The sequence below is a fragment of the Passer domesticus genome, chromosome 1, assembly GCF_036417665.1.
Source record: "Passer domesticus isolate bPasDom1 chromosome 1, bPasDom1.hap1, whole genome shotgun sequence".
Taxonomy (NCBI): Eukaryota; Metazoa; Chordata; class Aves; order Passeriformes; family Passeridae; genus Passer; species Passer domesticus.
Window position 1 is genome coordinate 61745533 of NC_087474.1, and position 20616 is coordinate 61766148.

Sequence of the window (20616 nt, forward strand, 5' to 3'; positions counted from 1 at the left end):
CCCGGAGTGGCCGGCTGCCTGCTGAAATTCCGCTTGGATCAGGATGCCTCCCAGATGAAAAGTGCCCCCACAGGCAATTGTGGCTGGTTTGACAGTGCCAAGTGCCTCCTGCAAACTGACATCAGGAACCTGGCCTGGTGACTTTTGTTTCTCTGGGGAAAGGCCATCATTTTTTTCCGAGGCCTGGTGGCCCGTAGTGGCCAGCAGCCTGCTGAAATTCCGAACGGATCAGGATACCTCCCACACCGAAACTAAAAGCATAGGCAACTGTGGCTGGTTTGACAGTGCCAAGTGCCTCCTGCAAACTGACATCAGGAACCTGGCCTGGTAAGTTTTGTTTCTCTGGGGAAAGGCCATCGTTCTTGTCCGGGGCCCGTCAGCCCGGAGTGGCCGGCTGCCTGCTGAAATTTCACACGGTTCAGGATACCTCCCAGATGCAAGTTGCCCCCACAGGCAACTGTGGCTGGTTTGACAGTGCCATGTGCCTCCTGCAAACTGACATCAGGAACCTGACCCGGTGACATTCGTTTCTCTGGAGAAAGACCATGATTCATGTCCAGGGCCTTGCGGCCTGGAGTGCCCGGCTGCCTGCTGAAATTCCGCATGGATCAGGATGCCTCCCAGAAGGAAAGTGCCCCCACAGCCAACTGTGGCTGGTTTGACAGTGCCAAGTGCCTCCTGCAAACTGACATCAGGAACCTGGCCTGGTGACTTTTGTTTCTCTGGGGAAAGGCCATAGATGATGTCCAGTGCCCCCTGGCCCGGAGTGGCCGACTACCTGCTGAAATTCCGCACGGATCAGGATACCTCCCAGATGCAAGGTGCCACCACAGGCAACTGTGGCTGGTTTGACAGTGCCAAGTGCCTCCTGCAAACTGACATCAGGAACCTGGCCTGCTGACTTTTGTTTCTCTGGGGAAAGGCCATGGTTCATATCCTGGACCCGTAGTCCCGGAGTGGCCGGCTGCCTGCTGAAATTCCGAACGGATCAGGATGCCTCCCAGATGCAAAGTGCCCCCAGAGGCAATTGTGGCTGGTTTGACAGTGCCAAGTGCCTCCTGCAAACTGACATCAGGAACCTGGCCTGGTGACATTTATTTCTCTGGGGAAAGGCCATTGTACGTGTCCAAGGCCTAGTGGCCCGGAGTGGCCGGCTGCTTGCTGGAATTCTGCATGGATCAGGATGCCGCCGAGATGCAACGTGCCCCCACAGGCACCTGTGGCTGGTTTGACAGTGCCAAGTGCCTCCTGCAAACTGACATCAGCAACCTGGCCTGGTGACTTTTGTTTCTCTGGGGAAAGGCCATGGTTCATATCCTGGATACATAGGACCGGAGAGGCCAGCTGCCTGTTGAAATTCCTCATTGATCAGGATGCCGCCGAGATGCAAGATGCCCCCACAGGCACCTGTGGCTGCTTCGACAGTGCCAAGTGCCTCCTGCAAACTGACATCAGGAATCTGGCCGGGTGACTTTTGTTTCTCTGGGGAAAGGCCATGGTTCATATCCTACAAACTGTGGCCCAGCGGGGACGGCTGCCTGCTAAAATTCCGCACGGATCAGGATACCTCCCAGATGCAAGGTGCCCCACGGGAAACTGTGGCTGGTTTGACAGTGCCAAGTGCCTCCTGCCAACTGACATCAAGAACCTGGCCTGGTGACTTTTGTTTCTCTGGGGAAAGGCCATGGTTGGTATCCTGAGCCTGGTGTCCTGGAGTGGCCGTCTGCCTGCTAAAATTCTGGACGGACCAGTATGCCTCCCAGATGCAAGGTGCCCCCACAGGCAACTGTGGCTGGTTTGACAGTGCCAAGTGCCTCCTGCAAACTGACATCAGGAACCTGGCCTGGTGACATTTATTTCTCTGGGGAAAGGCCATTGTACGTGTCCAAGGCCTAGTGGCCCGGAGTGTCCAGCTGCTTGCTGGAATTCTGCATGGATCAGGATACCTCCCAGATGCAAGGTGCCCCACGGGAAACTGTGGCTGGTTTGACAGTGCCAAGTGCCTCCTGCCAACTGACATCAAGAACCTGGCCTGGTGACTTTTGTTTCTCTGGGGAAAGGCCATGGTTGGTATCCTGAGCCTGGTGTCCTGGAGTGGCCGGCTGCCTGCTAAAATTCTGGACGGACCAGGATGCCTCCCAGATGCAAGGTGCCCCCAGAGGCACTGTGGCTGGTTTGACAGTGCCAAGTGCTTCCTGCAAACTCACATCAGAAACCTGGCCTGGTGATTTTCTTTCTCAGCGGAAAGGCCATGGTTCATGTCCAGGGCCCGGTGGCTCGCAGTTGCCTGCTGCCTGCTGAAATTCCACACGGATCCGGATACCTCCCAGATGCAAGGTGCCCCCACAGGCAACTTTGGCTGGTTTGACAGTGCCAAGTGCGTCCTGCAAATTGACATCAGGAACCTGGCCTGGTGACTTTTGTTTCTCTGGGGAAAGGTTATTATTCTTGTTCAGAGCCCGGTGGCTCGGAGTGGCCGGCTGCCTGCTGAAATTCCGCATGGATCAGGATACCTCCCAGGTTCAAGGTGCCGCCACAGGCAACTGTGGCTGGTTTGACAGTGCCAAGCGCCTCCTGCAAACTGACATCAGGAACCTGGCCTGGTGACTTTTGTTTCTCTGGGGAAAGGTCATGGTTAATGTACAAGGCCGGGTGTCCCGGAGTGGCCAGCTGCCTGCTGAAATTCCGCACGGATCAGGATACCTCCCAGATGCAAGGTGCCACCACAGGCAACTGTGGCTGGTTTGACAGTGCCAAGTGCCTCCTGCAAACTGACATCAGGAACCTGGCCTGGTAAGTTTTGTTTCTCTGGGGAAAGGCAATCGATCTTGTCCGGGGCCCGCCGGCCCGGAGTGGCCGGCTGCCTGCTGAAATTCCTCACGGTTGAGGATACCTCCCAGATGCAAGGTGCCCCCACCGGCAACTGTGGCTGGTTTGACAGTGCCATGTGCCTCCTGCAAAATGACATCAGGAACCTGGCCTTGTGACTTTCCTTTCTCTGGGGAAAGACCATGATTCATGTCCAGGGCCTTGCGGCCTGGAGTGCCCGGCTGCCTGCTGAAATTCCGCATGGATCGGGATGCCTCCCAGATGGAAAGTGCCCCCAGAGGCAACTGTGGCTGGTTTGACAGTGCCAAGTGCCTCCTGCAAACTGACATCAGGAACCTGGCGGGGTGACTTTTGTTTCCCTAGGGAAAAGCCGTGGTTCTTGTCCAGGGCCTGGTGGCCCGGAGTGGCCGGCCGCCTGCTGAAATTCCGCATGGATCACGATGCCTCCCAGATGAAAAGCGCCCCCACAGGCACCTGTGGCTGGTTTGACAGTGCCAAGTGCCTCCTGCAAACTGACATCAGGAACCTGGCCTGGTGACTTTTGTTTCTCTGGGGAAAGACCATAGTTCATGTCCACGGCCTGGTGGCCCGGAGTGGCCGGCTGCCTGCTGAAATTCCGCTTGGATCAGGATGCCTCCCAGATGAAAAGTGCCCCCACAGGCAATTGTGGCTGGTTTGACAGTGCCAAGTGCCTCCTGCAAACTGACATCAGGAACCTGGCCTGGTGACTTGTGTTTCTCTGGGGAAAGGCCATCATTCTTTTCCGAGGCCTGGTGGCCCGTAGTGGCCAGCAGCCTGCTGAAATTCTGAACGGATCAGGATACCTCCCACACCGAAACTAAAACCATAGGCAACTGTGGCTGGTTTGACAGTGCCAAGTGCCTCCTGCAAACTGACATCAGGAACCTGGCCTGGTAAGTTTTGTTTCTCAGGGGAAAGGCCATCGTTCTTGTCCGGGGCCCGTCAGCCCGGAGTGGCCGGCTGCCTGCTGAAATTTCACACGGTTGAGGATACCTCCCAGATGCAAGGTGCCCCCACAGGCAACTGTGGCTGGTTTGACAGTGCCATGTGCCTCCTGCAAACTGACATCAGGAACCTGACCCGGTGACATTCGTTTCTCTGGAGAAAGACCATGATTCATGTCCAGGGCCTTGCGGCCTGGAGTGCCCGGCTGCCTGCTGAAATTCCGCATGGATCAGGATGCCTCCCAGATGGAAAGTGCCCCCACAGCCAACTGTGGCTGGTTTGACAGTGCCAAGTGCCTCCTGCAAACTGACATCAGGAACCTGGCCTGGTGACTTTTGTTTCTCTGGGGAAAGGCCATAGATGATGTCCAGTGCCCCCTGGCCCAGAGTGGCCGACTGCCTGCTGAAATTCCGCACGGATCAGGATACCTCCCAGATGCAAGGTGCCACCACAGGCAACTGTGGCTTGTTTGACAGTGCCAAGTGCCTCCTGCAAACTGACATCAGGAACCTGGCCGGGTGACTTTTGTTTCTCTGGGGAAAGGCCATCGTTCTTGTCCGGGGCCCGCTGGCCCGGAGTGGCCGGCTGTCTGCTGAAATTCCACACGGTTGAGGCTACCTCCCAGATGCAAGGCGCCCCCACAGGCAACTGTGGCTGGTTTGACAGTGCCAAGTGCCTCCTGCAAACTGACATCAGGAACCTGGCCTGGTGACTTTTGTTTCTCTGCGGAAAGACCATAGTTCATGTCCACGGCCTGGTGGCCCGGAGTGGCCGATGCCTGCTGAAATTCCGCTTGGATCAGGATGCCTCCCAGATGAACAGTGCCCCCACAGGCAACTGTGGCTGGTTTGACAGTGCCAAGTGCCTCCTGCAAACTGACATCAGGAACCTGGCCTGGTGATTTTTGTTTCTCTGGGGAAAGGCCATGGTTCATATTTTACAAACTGTGGACCAGAGTGGCCCGCTGCCTGCTGAAATTCCGCACGGGTCAGGATTCCTCCCAGATGCAAGGTGCCCCACGGGAAACTGTGGCTGGTTTGACAGTGCCAAGTGCCTCCTGCCAACTGACATCAAGAACCTGGCCTGGTGACTTTTGTTTCTCTGGGGAAAGGCCATGGTTGGTATCCTGAGCCTGGTGTCCTGGAGTGGCCGTCGGCCTGCTAAAATTCTGGACGGACCAGGATGCCGCCAAGATGCAAGGTGCCCCCAGAGGCACTGTGGCTGGTTTGACAGTGCCAAGTGCTTCCTGCAAACTGACATCAGAAACCTGGCCTGGTGATTTTCTTTCTCAGGGGAAAGGCCATGGTTCATGTCCAGGGCTTGGTGGCTCGCAGTTGCCTGCTGCCTGCTGTAATTCCACACGGATCCGGATACCTACCAGATGCAAGGTGCCCCCACAGGCAACTTTGGCTGGTTTGAGAGTGCCAAGTGCGTCCTGCAAATTGACTTCAGGAACCTGGCCTGGTGACTTTTGTTTCTCTGGGGAAAGGTTATTATTCTTGTTCAGAGCCCGGTGGCTCGGAGTGGCCGGCTGCCTGCTGAAATTCCGCATGGATCAGGATACCTCCCAGGTTCAAGGTGCCGCCACAGGCAACTGTGGCTGGTTTGACAGTGCCAAGTGCCTCCTGCAAACTGACATCAGGAACCTGGCCGGGTGACTTTTGTTTCTCTGGGGAAAGGCCATGGTTCATGTCCAGGGCCCGCTGTCCCGGAGTGGCCGGATGCCTGCTGAAATTCCGCACAGATCAGGATAGCTCCCAGATGAAAGGAGCCCCCACAGGCAACTGTGGCTGGTTTGACAGTGCCAAGTGCCTCCTGCAAACTGACATCAGGAACCTGGCCTGGTGACTTTTGTTTCTCTGGGGAAAGGCCATGGTTCATGTCCAGGGCCCGCTGTCCCGGAGTGGCCGGATGCCTGCTGAAATTCCGCACAGATCAGGATAGCTCCCAGATGAAAGGAGCACCCACAGGCAACTGTGGCTGGTTTGACAGTGCCAAGTGCCTCCTGCAAACAGACATCAGGAACCTGGCCTGGTGACTTTTGTTTCTCTGGGGAAAGGCCATGGTTTATATCCTGGACCCGTAGTCCTGGAGTGGCCGGCTGCCTGCTGGAATTCTGCATGGATCAGGATGCCGCTGAGATGCAACGTGCCCCCACAGGCACCTGTGGCTGGTTTGACAGTGCCAAGTGCCTCCTGCAAACTGACATCAGGAACCTGGCCTGGTGACTTTTGTTTCTCTGGGGAAAGGCCATGGTTCATGACCACGGCCTGGTGGCCCGGAGTGGCCGGCAGCCTGCTGAAATTCCGCACGGATCAGGATACCTCCCAGACCGAAACTAAAATAATAGGCCGCTGTGGCTGGTTTGACAGTGCCAAGTGCCTCCTGCAAACTGACATCAGGAACCTGGCCTGGTAAGTTTTGTTTCTCTGGGGAAAGGCAGTCGTTCTTGTCCGGGGCCCGCCGACCCGGAGTGGCCGGCTGCCTGCTGAAATTCCACACGGTTAAGGATACCTCCCAGATGCAAGGTGCCCCCACAGGCAACTGTGGCTGGTTTGACAGTGCCATGTGCCTCCTGCAAAATGACATCAGGAACCTGGCCTTGTGACTTTCCTTTCTCTGGGGAAAGACCATGATTCATGTCCAGGGCCTTGCGGCCTGGAGTGCCCGGCTGCCTGCTGAAATTCCGCATGGATCGGGATGCCTCCCAGATGGAAAGTGCCCCCACAGCCAACTGTGGCTGGTTTGACAGTGCCAAGTGCCTCCTGCAAACTGACATCAGGAACCTGGCCGGGTGACTTTTGTTTCTCTAGGGAAAAGCCGTGGTTCTTGTCCAGGGCCTGGTGGCCCGGAGTGGCCGGCCGCCTGCTGAAATTCCGCATGGATCACGATGCCTCCCAGATGAAAAGCGCCCCCACAGGCACCTGTGGCTGGTTTGACAGTGCCAAGTGCCTCCTGCAAACTGACATCAGGAACCTGGCCTGGTGACTTTTGTTTCTCTGGGGAAAGACCATAGTTCATGTCCACGGCCTGGTGGCCCGGAGTGGCCGGCTGCCTGCTGAAATTCCGCTTGGATCAGGATGCCTCCCAGATGAAAAGTGCCCCCACAGGCAATTGTGGCTGGTTTGACAGTGCCAAGTGCCTCCTGCAAACTGACATCAGGAACCTGGCCTGGTGACTTTTGTTTCTCTGGGGAAAGGCCATCATTTTTTTCCGAGGCCTGGTGGCCCGTAGTGGCCAGCAGCCTGCTGAAATTCCGAACGGATCAGGATAACTCCCACACCGAAACTAAAACCATAGGCAACTGTGGCTGGTTTGACAGTGCCAAGTGCCTCCTGCAAACTGACATCAGGAACCTGTCCTGGTAAGTTTTGTTTCTCTGGGGAAAGGCCATCGTTCTTGTCCGGGGCCCGTCAGCCCGGAGTGGCCGGCTGCCTGCTGAAATTTCACACGGTGGAGGACACCTCCCAGATGCAAGTTGCCCCCACAGGCAACTGTGGCTGGTTTGACAGTGCCATGTGCCTCCTGCAAACCGACATCAGGAACCTGACCTGGTGACATTCGTTTCTCTGGAGAAAGACCATGATTCATGTCCAGGGCCTTGCGGCCTGGAGTGGCCGGCTGCCTGCTGAAATTCCGCATGGATCAGGATGCCTCCCAGATGGAAAGTGCCCCCACAGCCAACTGTGGCTGGTTTGACAGTGCCAAGTGCCTCCTGCAAACTGACATCAGGAACCTGGCCTGGTGACTTTTGTTTCTCTGGGGAAAGGCCATAGATGATGTCCAGTGCCCCCTGGCCCGGAGTGGCCGACTGCCTGCTGAAATTCCGCACGGATCAGGATACCTCCCAGATGCAAGGTGCCACCACAGGCAACTGTGGCTGGTTTGACAGTGCCAAGTGCCTCCTGCAAACTGACATCAGGAACCTGGCCTGGTGACTTTTGTTTCTCTGGGGAAAGGCCATGGTTCATATCCTGGACCCGTAGTCCCGGAGTGGCCGGCTGCCTGCTGAAATTCCGAACGGATCAGGATGCCTCCCCGATGCAAAGTGCCCCCAGAGGCAATTGTGGCTGGTTTGACAGTGCCAAGTGCCTCCTGCAAACTGACATCAGGAACCTGGCCTGGTGACATTTATTTCTCTGGGGAAAGGCCATTGTACGTGTCCAAGGCCTAGTGGCCCGGAGTGGCCGGCTGCTTGCTGGAATTCTGCATGGATCAGGATGCCGCCGAGATGCAAGGTGCCCCCACAGGCACCTGTGGCTGGTTTGACAGTGCCAAGTGCCTCCTGCAAACTGACATCAGGAACCTGGCCTGGTGACTTTTGTTTCTCTGGGGAAAGGCCATGGTTCATATACTACAAACTGTGGCCCAGCGTGGCCGGCTGCCTGCTGAAATTCCGCACAGATCAGGATACCTCCCAGATGGAAGGTGCCACCACAGGCACCTGTGGCTGGTTTGACAGTGCCAAGTGCCTCCTGCAAACTGACATCAGGAACCTGGCCTGGTGACTTTTGTTTCTCTGGGGAAAGGCCATAGATGATGTCCAGTGCCCCCTGGCCCGGAGTGGCCGACTGCCTGCTGAAATTCCGCACGGATCAGGATACCTCCCAGACCGAAACTAAAATCATAGGCCGCTGTGGCTGGTTTGACAGTGCCAAGTGCCTCCTGCAAACTGACATCAGGAACCTGGCCTGGTAAGTTTTGTTTCTCAGGGGAAAGGCCATCGTTCTTGTCCGGGGCCCGTCAGCCCGGAGTGGCCGGCTGCCTGCTGAAATTTCACACGGTTGAGGATACCTCCCAGATGCAAGGTGCCCCCACAGGCAACTGTGGCTGGTTTGACAGTGCCATGTGCCTCCTGCAAACTGACATCAGGAACCTGACCCGGTGACATTCGTTTCTCTGGAGAAAGACCATGATTCATGTCCAGGGCCTTGCGGCCTGGAGTGCCCGGCTGCCTGCTGAAATTCCGCATGGATCAGGATGCCTCCCAGATGGAAAGTGCCCCCACAGCCAACTGTGGCTGGTTTGACAGTGCCAAGTGCCTCCTGCAAACTGACATCAGGAACCTGGCCTGGTGACTTTTGTTTCTCTGGGGAAAGGCCATAGATGATGTCCAGTGCCCCCTGGCCCGGAGTGGCCGACTGCCTGCTGAAATTCCGCACGGATCAGGATACCTCCCAGATGCAAGGTGCCACCACAGGCAACTGTGGCTTGTTTGACAGTGCCAAGTGCCTCCTGCAAACTGACATCAGGAACCTGGCCGGGTGACTTTTGTTTCTCTGGGGAAAGGCCATCGTTCTTGTCCGGGGCCCGCTGGCCCGGAGTGGCCGGCTGTCTGCTGAAATTCCACACGGTTGAGGCTACCTCCCAGATGCAAGGCGCCCCCACAGGCAACTGTGGCTGGTTTGACAGTGCCAAGTGCCTCCTGCAAACTGACATCAGGAACCTGGCCTGGTGACTTTTGTTTCTCTGCGGAAAGACCATAGTTCATGTCCACGGCCTGGTGGCCCGGAGTGGCCGATGCCTGCTGAAATTCCGCTTGGATCAGGATGCCTCCCAGATGAACAGTGCCCCCACAGGCAACTGTGGCTGGTTTGACAGTGCCAAGTGCCTCCTGCAAACTGACATCAGGAACCTGGCCTGGTGATTTTTGTTTCTCTGGGGAAAGGCCATGGTTCATATTTTACAAACTGTGGACCAGAGTGGCCCGCTGCCTGCTGAAATTCCGCACGGGTCAGGATTCCTCCCAGATGCAAGGTGCCCCACGGGAAACTGTGGCTGGTTTGACAGTGCCAAGTGCCTCCTGCCAACTGACATCAAGAACCTGGCCTGGTGACTTTTGTTTCTCTGGGGAAAGGCCATGGTTGGTATCCTGAGCCTGGTGTCCTGGAGTGGCCGTCGGCCTGCTAAAATTCTGGACGGACCAGGATGCCGCCAAGATGCAAGGTGCCCCCAGAGGCACTGTGGCTGGTTTGACAGTGCCAAGTGCTTCCTGCAAACTGACATCAGAAACCTGGCCTGGTGATTTTCTTTCTCAGGGGAAAGGCCATGGTTCATGTCCAGGGCTTGGTGGCTCGCAGTTGCCTGCTGCCTGCTGTAATTCCACACGGATCCGGATACCTCCCAGATGCAAGGTGCCCCCACAGGCAACTTTGGCTGGTTTGAGAGTGCCAAGTGCGTCCTGCAAATTGACTTCAGGAACCTGGCCTGGTGACTTTTGTTTCTCTGGGGAAAGGTTATTATTCTTGTTCAGAGCCCGGTGGCTCGGAGTGGCCGGCTGCCTGCTGAAATTCCGCATGGATCAGGATACCTCCCAGGTTCAAGGTGCCGCCACAGGCAACTGTGGCTGGTTTGACAGTGCCAAGTGCCTCCTGCAAACTGACATCAGGAACCTGGCCGGGTGACTTTTGTTTCTCTGGGGAAAGGCCATGGTTCATGTCCAGGGCCCGCTGTCCCGGAGTGGCCGGATGCCTGCTGAAATTCCGCACAGATCAGGATAGCTCCCAGATGAAAGGAGCCCCCACAGGCAACTGTGGCTGGTTTGACAGTGCCAAGTGCCTCCTGCAAACTGACATCAGGAACCTGGCCTGGTGACTTTTGTTTCTCTGGGGAAAGGCCATGGTTCATGTCCAGGGCCCGCTGTCCCGGAGTGGCCGGATGCCTGCTGAAATTCCGCACAGATCAGGATAGCTCCCAGATGAAAGGAGCACCCACAGGCAACTGTGGCTGGTTTGACAGTGCCAAGTGCCTCCTGCAAACAGACATCAGGAACCTGGCCTGGTGACTTTTGTTTCTCTGGGGAAAGGCCATGGTTTATATCCTGGACCCGTAGTCCTGGAGTGGCCGGCTGCCTGCTGGAATTCTGCATGGATCAGGATGCCGCTGAGATGCAACGTGCCCCCACAGGCACCTGTGGCTGGTTTGACAGTGCCAAGTGCCTCCTGCAAACTGACATCAGGAACCTGGCCTGGTGACTTTTGTTTCTCTGGGGAAAGGCCATGGTTCATGACCACGGCCTGGTGGCCCGGAGTGGCCGGCAGCCTGCTGAAATTCCGCACGGATCAGGATACCTCCCAGACCGAAACTAAAATAATAGGCCGCTGTGGCTGGTTTGACAGTGCCAAGTGCCTCCTGCAAACTGACATCAGGAACCTGGCCTGGTAAGTTTTGTTTCTCTGGGGAAAGGCAGTCGTTCTTGTCCGGGGCCCGCCGACCCGGAGTGGCCGGCTGCCTGCTGAAATTCCACACGGTTAAGGATACCTCCCAGATGCAAGGTGCCCCCACAGGCAACTGTGGCTGGTTTGACAGTGCCATGTGCCTCCTGCAAAATGACATCAGGAACCTGGCCTTGTGACTTTCCTTTCTCTGGGGAAAGACCATGATTCATGTCCAGGGCCTTGCGGCCTGGAGTGCCCGGCTGCCTGCTGAAATTCCGCATGGATCGGGATGCCTCCCAGATGGAAAGTGCCCCCACAGCCAACTGTGGCTGGTTTGACAGTGCCAAGTGCCTCCTGCAAACTGACATCAGGAACCTGGCCGGGTGACTTTTGTTTCTCTAGGGAAAAGCCGTGGTTCTTGTCCAGGGCCTGGTGGCCCGGAGTGGCCGGCCGCCTGCTGAAATTCCGCATGGATCACGATGCCTCCCAGATGAAAAGCGCCCCCACAGGCACCTGTGGCTGGTTTGACAGTGCCAAGTGCCTCCTGCAAACTGACATCAGGAACCTGGCCTGGTGACTTTTGTTTCTCTGGGGAAAGACCATAGTTCATGTCCACGGCCTGGTGGCCCGGAGTGGCCGGCTGCCTGCTGAAATTCCGCTTGGATCAGGATGCCTCCCAGATGAAAAGTGCCCCCACAGGCAATTGTGGCTGGTTTGACAGTGCCAAGTGCCTCCTGCAAACTGACATCAGGAACCTGGCCTGGTGACTTTTGTTTCTCTGGGGAAAGGCCATCATTTTTTTCCGAGGCCTGGTGGCCCGTAGTGGCCAGCAGCCTGCTGAAATTCCGAACGGATCAGGATAACTCCCACACCGAAACTAAAACCATAGGCAACTGTGGCTGGTTTGACAGTGCCAAGTGCCTCCTGCAAACTGACATCAGGAACCTGTCCTGGTAAGTTTTGTTTCTCTGGGGAAAGGCCATCGTTCTTGTCCGGGGCCCGTCAGCCCGGAGTGGCCGGCTGCCTGCTGAAATTTCACACGGTGGAGGACACCTCCCAGATGCAAGTTGCCCCCACAGGCAACTGTGGCTGGTTTGACAGTGCCATGTGCCTCCTGCAAACCGACATCAGGAACCTGACCTGGTGACATTCGTTTCTCTGGAGAAAGACCATGATTCATGTCCAGGGCCTTGCGGCCTGGAGTGGCCGGCTGCCTGCTGAAATTCCGCATGGATCAGGATGCCTCCCAGATGGAAAGTGCCCCCACAGCCAACTGTGGCTGGTTTGACAGTGCCAAGTGCCTCCTGCAAACTGACATCAGGAACCTGGCCTGGTGACTTTTGTTTCTCTGGGGAAAGGCCATAGATGATGTCCAGTGCCCCCTGGCCCGGAGTGGCCGACTGCCTGCTGAAATTCCGCACGGATCAGGATACCTCCCAGATGCAAGGTGCCACCACAGGCAACTGTGGCTGGTTTGACAGTGCCAAGTGCCTCCTGCAAACTGACATCAGGAACCTGGCCTGGTGACTTTTGTTTCTCTGGGGAAAGGCCATGGTTCATATCCTGGACCCGTAGTCCCGGAGTGGCCGGCTGCCTGCTGAAATTCCGAACGGATCAGGATGCCTCCCCGATGCAAAGTGCCCCCAGAGGCAATTGTGGCTGGTTTGACAGTGCCAAGTGCCTCCTGCAAACTGACATCAGGAACCTGGCCTGGTGACATTTATTTCTCTGGGGAAAGGCCATTGTACGTGTCCAAGGCCTAGTGGCCCGGAGTGGCCGGCTGCTTGCTGGAATTCTGCATGGATCAGGATGCCGCCGAGATGCAAGGTGCCCCCACAGGCACCTGTGGCTGGTTTGACAGTGCCAAGTGCCTCCTGCAAACTGACATCAGGAACCTGGCCTGGTGACTTTTGTTTCTCTGGGGAAAGGCCATGGTTCATATACTACAAACTGTGGCCCAGCGTGGCCGGCTGCCTGCTGAAATTCCGCACAGATCAGGATACCTCCCAGATGGAAGGTGCCACCACAGGCACCTGTGGCTGGTTTGACAGTGCCAAGTGCCTCCTGCAAACTGACATCAGGAACCTGGCCTGGTGACTTTTGTTTCTCTGGGGAAAGGCCATAGATGATGTCCAGTGCCCCCTGGCCCGGAGTGGCCGACTGCCTGCTGAAATTCCGCACGGATCAGGATACCTCCCAGACCGAAACTAAAATCATAGGCCGCTGTGGCTGGTTTGACAGTGCCAAGTGCCTCCTGCAAACTGACATCAGGAACCTGGCCTGGTGACTTTTGTTTCTCTGGGGAAAGGCCATGGTTTATATCCTGGACCCGTAGTCCTGGAGTGGCCGGCTGCCTGCTGGAATTCTGCATGGATCAGGATGCCGCTGAGATGCAACGTGCCCCCACAGGCACCTGTGGCTGGTTTGACAGTGCCAAGTGCCTCCTGCCAACTGACATCAGGAACCTGGCCTGGTGACTTTTGTTTCTCTGGGGAAAGGCCATGGTTCATGACCACGGCCTGGTGGCCCGGAGTGGCCGGCAGCCTGCTGAAATTCCGCACGGATCAGGATACCTCCCAGACCGAAACTAAAATCATAGGCCGCTGTGGCTGGTTTGACAGTGCCAAGTGCCTCCTGCAAACTGACATCAGGAACCTGGCCTGGTAAGTTTTGTTTCTCTGGGGAATGGCAATCGTTCTTGTCCGGGGCCCGCCGGCCCGGAGTGGCCGGCTGCCTGCTGAAATTCCACACGGTTAAGGATACCTCCCAGATGCAAGGTGCCCCCACAGGCAACTGTGGCTGGTTTGACAGTGCCATGTGCCTCCTGCAAAATGACATCAGGAACCTGGCCTTGTGACTTTCCTTTCTCTGGGGAAAGACCATGATTCATGTCCAGGGCCTTGCGGCCTGGAGTGCCCGGCTGCCTGCTGAAATTCCGCATGGATCGGGATGCCTCCCAGATGGAAAGTGCCCCCAGAGGCAACTGTGGCTGGTTTGACAGTGCCAAGTGCCTCCTGCAAACTGACATCAGGAACCTGGCCTGGTGACTTTTGTTTCTCTGGGGAAAGACCATAGTTCATGTCCACGGCCTGGTGGCCCGGAGTGGCCGGCTGCCTGCTGAAATTCCGCTTGGATCAGGATGCCTCCCAGATGAAAAGTGCCCCCACAGGCAATTGTGGCTGGTTTGACAGTGCCAAGTGCCTCCTGCAAACTGACATCAGGAACCTGGCCTGGTGACTTTTGTTTCTCTGGGGAAAGGCCATCATTTTTTTCCGAGGCCTGGTGGCCCGTAGTGGCCAGCAGCCTGCTGAAATTCCGAACGGATCAGGATACCTCCCACACCGAAACTAAAACCATAGGCAACTGTGGCTGGTTTGACAGTGCCAAGTGCCTCCTGCAAACTGACATCAGGAACCTGGCCTGGTAAGTTTTGTTTCTCTGGGGAAAGGCCATCGTTCTTGTCCGGGGCCCGTCAGCCCGGAGTGGCCGGCTGCCTGCTGAAATTTCACACGGTTCAGGATACCTCCCAGATGCAAGTTGCCCCCACAGGCAACTGTGGCTGGTTTGACAGTGCCATGTGCCTCCTGCAAACTGACATCAGGAACCTGACCCGGTGACATTCGTTTCTCTGGAGAAAGACCATGATTCATGTCCAGGGCCTTGCGGCCTGGAGTGCCCGGCTGCCTGCTGAAATTCCGCATGGATCAGGATGCCTCCCAGATGGAAAGTGCCCCCACAGCCAACTGTGGCTGGTTTGACAGTGCCAAGTGCCTCCTGCAAACTGACATCAGGAACCTGGCCTGGTGACTTTTGTTTCTCTGGGGAAAGGCCATAGATTATGTCCAGTGCCCCCTGGCCCGGAGTGGCCGACTGCCTGCTGAAATTCCGCACGGATCAGGATACCTCCCAGACCGAAACTAAAATCATAGGCCGCTGTGGCTGGTTTGACAGTGCCAAGTGCCTCCTGCAAACTGACATCAGGAACCTCTCCTGGTGACTTTTGTTTCTCTGGGGAAAGGCCATGGTTTATATCCTGGACCCGTAGTCCTGGAGTGGCCGGCTGCCTGCTGGAATTCTGCATGGATCAGGATGCCGCTGAGATGCAACGTGCCCCCACAGGCACCTGTGGCTGGTTTGACAGTGCCAAGTGCCTCCTGCAAACTGACATCAGGAACCTGGCCTGGTGACTTTTGTTTCTCTGGGGAAAGGCCATGGTTCATGACCACGGCCTGGTGGCCCGGAGTGGCCGGCAGCCTGCTGAAATTCCGCTTGGATCAGGATACCTCCCAGACCGAAACTAAAATCATAGGCCGCTGTGGCTGGTTTGACAGTGCCAAGTGCCTCCTGCAAACTGACATCAGGAACCTGGCCTGGTAAGTTTTGTTTCTCTGGGGAAAGGCAATCGTTCTTGTCCGGGGCCCGCCGGCCCGGAGTGGCCGGCTGCCTGCTGAAATTCCACACGGTTAAGGATACCTCCCAGATGCAAGGTGCCCCCACAGGCAACTGTGGCTGGTTTGACAGTGCCATGTGCCTCCTGCAAAATGACATCAGGAACCTGGCCTTGTGACTTTCCTTTCTCTGGGGAAAGACCATGATTCATGTCCAGGGCCTTGCGGCCTGGAGTGCCCGGCTGCCTGCTGAAATTCCGCATGGATCGGGATGCCTCCCAGATGGAAAGTGCCCCCAGAGGCAACTGTGGCTGGTTTGACAGTGCCAAGTGCCTCCTGCAAACTGACATCAGGAACCTGGCCTGGTGACTTTCCTTTCTCTGGGGAAAGACCATGATTCATGTCCAGAGCCTTGCGGCCTGGAGTGGCCGGCTGCCTGCTGGAATTCCGCATGGATCTGGATACCTCCCAGATGAAAAGCGCCCCCACAGGCACCTGTGGCTGGTTTGACAGTGCCAAGTGCCTCCTGCAAACTGACATCAGGAACCTGGCCGGGTGACTTTTGTTTCCCTAGGGAAAAGCCGTGGTTCTTGTCCAGGGCCTGGTGGCCCGGAGTGGCCGGCCGCCTGCTGAAATTCCGCATGGATCACGATGCCTCCCAGATGAAAAGCGCCCCCACAGGCACCTGTGGCTGGTTTGACAGTGCCAAGTGCCTCCTGCAAACTGACATCAGGAACCTGGCCTGGTGACTTTTGTTTCTCTGGGGAAAGACCATAGTTCATGTCCACGGCCTGGTGGCCCGGAGTGGCCGGCTGCCTGCTGAAATTCCGCTTGGATCAGGATGCCTCCCAGATGAAAAGTGCCCCCACAGGCAATTGTGGCTGGTTTGACAGTGCCAAGTGCCTCCTGCAAACTGACATCAAGAACCTGGCCTGGTGACTTGTGTTTCTCTGGGGAAAGGCCATCATTCTTTTCCGAGGCCTGGTGGCCCGTAGTGGCCAGCAGCCTGCTGAAATTCTGAACGGATCAGGATACCTCCCACACCGAAACTAAAACCATAGGCAACTGTGGCTGGTTTGACAGTGCCAAGTGCCTCCTGCAAACAGACATCAGGAACCTGGCCTGGTAAGTTTTGTTTCTCTGGGGAAAGGCCATCGTTCTTGTCCGGGGCCCGTCAGCCCGGAGTGGCCGGCTGCCTGCTGAAATTTCACACGGTTCAGGATACCTCCCAGATGCAAGGTGCCCCCACAGGCAACTGTGGCTGGTTTGACAGTGCCATGTGCCTCCTGCAAACTGACATCAGGAACCTGACCCGGTGACATTCGTTTCTCTGGAGAAAGACCATGATTCATGTCCAGGGCCTTGCGGCCTGGAGTGCCCGGCTGCCTGCTGAAATTCCGCATGGATCAGGATGCCTCCCAGATGGAAAGTGCCCCCACAGCCAACTGTGGCTGGTTTGACAGTGCCAAGTGCCTCCTGCAAACTGACATCAGGAACCTGGCCTGGTGACTTTTGTTTCTCTGGGGAAAGGCCATAGATGATGTCCAGTGCCCCCTGGCCCGGAGTGGCCGACTGTCTGCTGAAATTCCACACGGTTGAGGCTACCTCCCAGATGCAAGGCGCCCCCACAGGCAACTGTGGCTGGTTTGACAGTGCCAAGTGCCTCCTGCAAACTGACATCAGGAACCTGGCCTGGTGACTTTTGTTTCTCTGCGGAAAGACCATAGTTCATGTCCACGGCCTGGTGGCCCGGAGTGGCCGATGCCTGCTGAAATTCCGCTTGGATCAGGATGCCTCCCAGATGAACAGTGCCCCCACAGGCAACTGTGGCTGGTTTGACAGTGCCAAGTGCCTCCTGCAAACTGACATCAGGAACCTGGCCTGGTGATTTTTGTTTCTCTGGGGAAAAGCCATGGTTCATATCCTGGATACATAGGACCGGAGAGGCCAGCTGCCTGTTGAAATTCCTCACTGATCAGGATGCCGCCGAGATGCAAGATGCCCCCACAGGCACCTGTGGCTGCTTCGACAGTGCCAAGTGCCTCCTGCAAACTGACATCAGGAATCTGGCCGGGTGACTTTTGTTTCTCTGGGGAAAGGCCATGGTTCATATCCTACAAACTGTGGCCCACCGGGGACGGCTGCCTGCTAAAATTCCGCACGGATCAGGATACCTCCCAGATGCAAGGTGCCCCACGGGAAACTGTGGCTGGTTTGACAGTGCCAAGTGCCTCCTGCCAACTGACATCAAGAACCTGGCCTGGTGACTTTTGTTTCTCTGGGGAAAGGCCATGGTTGGTATCCTGAGCCTGGTGTCCTGGAGTGGCCGTCTGCCTGCTAAAATTCTGGACGGACCAGTATGCCTCCCAGATGCAAGGTGCCCCCACAGGCAACTGTGGCTGGTTTGACAGTGCCAAGTGCCTCCTGCAAACTGACATCAGGAACCTGGCCTGGTGACATTTATTTCTCTGGGGAAAGGCCATTGTACGTGTCCAAGGCCTAGTGGCCCGGAGTGTCCAGCTGCTTGCTGGAATTCTGCATGGATCAGGATACCTCCCAGATGCAAGGTGCCCCACGGGAAACTGTGGCTGGTTTGACAGTGCCAAGTGCCTCCTGCCAACTGACATCAAGAACCTGGCCTGGTGACTTTTGTTTCTCTGGGGAAAGGCCATGGTTGGTATCCTGAGCCTGGTGTCCTGGAGTGGCCGGCTGCCTGCTAAAATTCTGGACGGACCAGGATGTCTCCCAGATGCAAGGTGCCCCCAGAGGCACTGTGGCTGGTTTGACAGTGCCAAGTGCTTCCTGCAAACTCACATCAGAAACCTGGCCTGGTGATTTTCTTTCTCAGCGGAAAGGCCATGGTTCATGTCCAGGGCCCGGTGGCTCGCAGTTGCCTGCTGCCTGCTGAAATTCCACACGGATCCGGATACCTCCCAGATGCAAGGTGCCCCCACAGGCAACTTTGGCTGGTTTGACAGTGCCAAGTGCGTCCTGCAAATTGACATCAGGAACCTGGCCTGGTGACTTTTGTTTCTCTGGGGAAAGGTTATTATTCTTGTTCAGAGCCCGGTGGCTCGGAGTGGCCGGCTGCCTGCTGAAATTCCGCATGGATCAGGATACCTCCCAGGTTCAAGGTGCCGCCACAGGCAACTGTGGCTGGTTTGACAGTGCCAAGCGCCTCCTGCAAACTGACATCAGGAACCTGGCCTGGTGACTTTTGTTTCTCTGGGGAAAGGTCATGGTTAATGTACAAGGCCGGGTGTCCCGGAGTGGCCAGCTGCCTGCTGAAATTCCGCACGGATCAGGATACCTCCCAGATGCAAGGTGCCACCACAGGCAACTGTGGCTGGTTTGACAGTGCCAAGTGCCTCCTGCAAACTGACATCAGGAACCTGGCCTGGTAAGTTTTGTTTCTCTGGGGAAAGGCAATCGATCTTGTCCGGGGCCCGCCGGCCCGGAGTGGCCGGCTGCCTGCTGAAATTCCTCACGGTTGAGGATACCTCCCAGATGCAAGGTGCCCCCACCGGCAACTGTGGCTGGTTTGACAGTGCCATGTGCCTCCTGCAAAATGACATCAGGAACCTGGCCTTGTGACTTTCCTTTCTCTGGGGAAAGACCATGATTCATGTCCAGGGCCTTGCGGCCTGGAGTGCCCGGCTGCCTGCTGAAATTCCGCATGGATCGGGATGCCTCCCAGATGAAAAGCGCCCCAACAGGCACCTGTGGCTGGTTTGACAGTGCCAAGTGCCTCCTGCAAACTGACATCAGGAACCTGGCCTGGTGACTTTTGTTTCTCTGGGGAAAGACCATAGTTCATGTCCACGGCCTGGTGGCCCGGAGTGGCCGGCTGCCTGCTGAAATTCCGCTTGGATCAGGATGCCTCCCAGATGAAAAGTGCCCCCACAGGCAATTGTGGCTGGTTTGACAGTGCCAAGTGCCTCCTGCAAACTGACATCAGGAACCTGGCCTGGTGACTTTTGTTTCTCTGGGGAAAGGCCATCATTCTTTTCCGAGGCCTGGTGGCCCGTAGTGGCCAGCAGCCTGCTGAAATTCCGAACGGATCAGGATACCTCCCACACCGAAACTAAAACCATAGGCAACTGTGGCTGGTTTGACAGTGCCAAGTGCCTCCTGCAAACAGACATCAGGAACCTGGCCTGGTAAGTTTTGTTTCTCTGGGGAAAGGCAATCGTTCTTGTCCGGGGCCCGCCGGCCCGGAGTGGCCGGCTGCCTGCTGAAATTCCACACGGATCCGGATACCTCCCAGATGCAAGGTGCCCCCACAGGCAACTGTGGCTGGTTTGACAGTGCCATGTGCCTCCTGCAAAATGACATCAGGAACCTGGCCTTGTGACTTTCCTTTCTCTGGGGAAAGACCATGATTCATGTCCAGGGCCTTGCGGCCTGGAGTGCCCGGCTGCCTGCTGAAATTCCGCATGGATCGGGACGCCTCCCAGATGGAAAGTGCCACCAGAGGCAACTGTGGCTGGTTTGACAGTGCCAAGTGCCTCCTGCAAACTGACATCAGGAACCTAGCGGGGTGACTTTTGTTTCCCTAGGGAAAAGCCGTGGTTCTTGTCCAGGGCCTGGTGGCCCGGAGTGGCCGGCTGCCTGCTGAAATTCCGCATGGATCACGATGCCTCCCAGATGAAAAGCGCCCCCACAGGCACCTGTGGCTGGTTTGACAGTGCCAAGTGCCTCCTGCAAACTGACATCAGGAACCTGGCCTTGTGACTTTTGTTTCTCTGGGGAAAGACCATAGTTCATGTCCACGGCCTGGTGGCCCGGAGTGGCCGGCTGCCTGCTGAAATTCCGCTTGGATCAGGATGCCTCCCAGATGAAAAGTGCCCCCACAGGCAATTGTGGCTGGTTTGACAGTGCCAAGTGCCTCCTGCAAACTGACATCAGGAACCTGGCCTGGTGACTTGTGTTTCTCTGGGGAAAGGCCATCATTCTTTTCCGAGGCCTGGTGGCCCGTAGTGGCCAGCAGCCTGCTGAAATTCTGAACGGATCAGGATACCTCCCACACCGAAACTAAAACCATAGGCAACTGTGGCTGGTTTGACAGTGCCAAGTGCCTCCTGCAAACTGACATCAGGAACCTGGCCTGGTAAGTTTTGTTTCTCTGGGGAAAGGCCATCGTTCTTGTCCGGGGCCCGTCAGCCCGGAGTGGCCGGCTGCCTGCTGAAATTTCACACGGTTGAGGATACCTCCCAGATGCAAGGTGCCCCCACAGGCAACTGTGGCTGGTTTGACAGTGCCATGTGCCTCCTGCA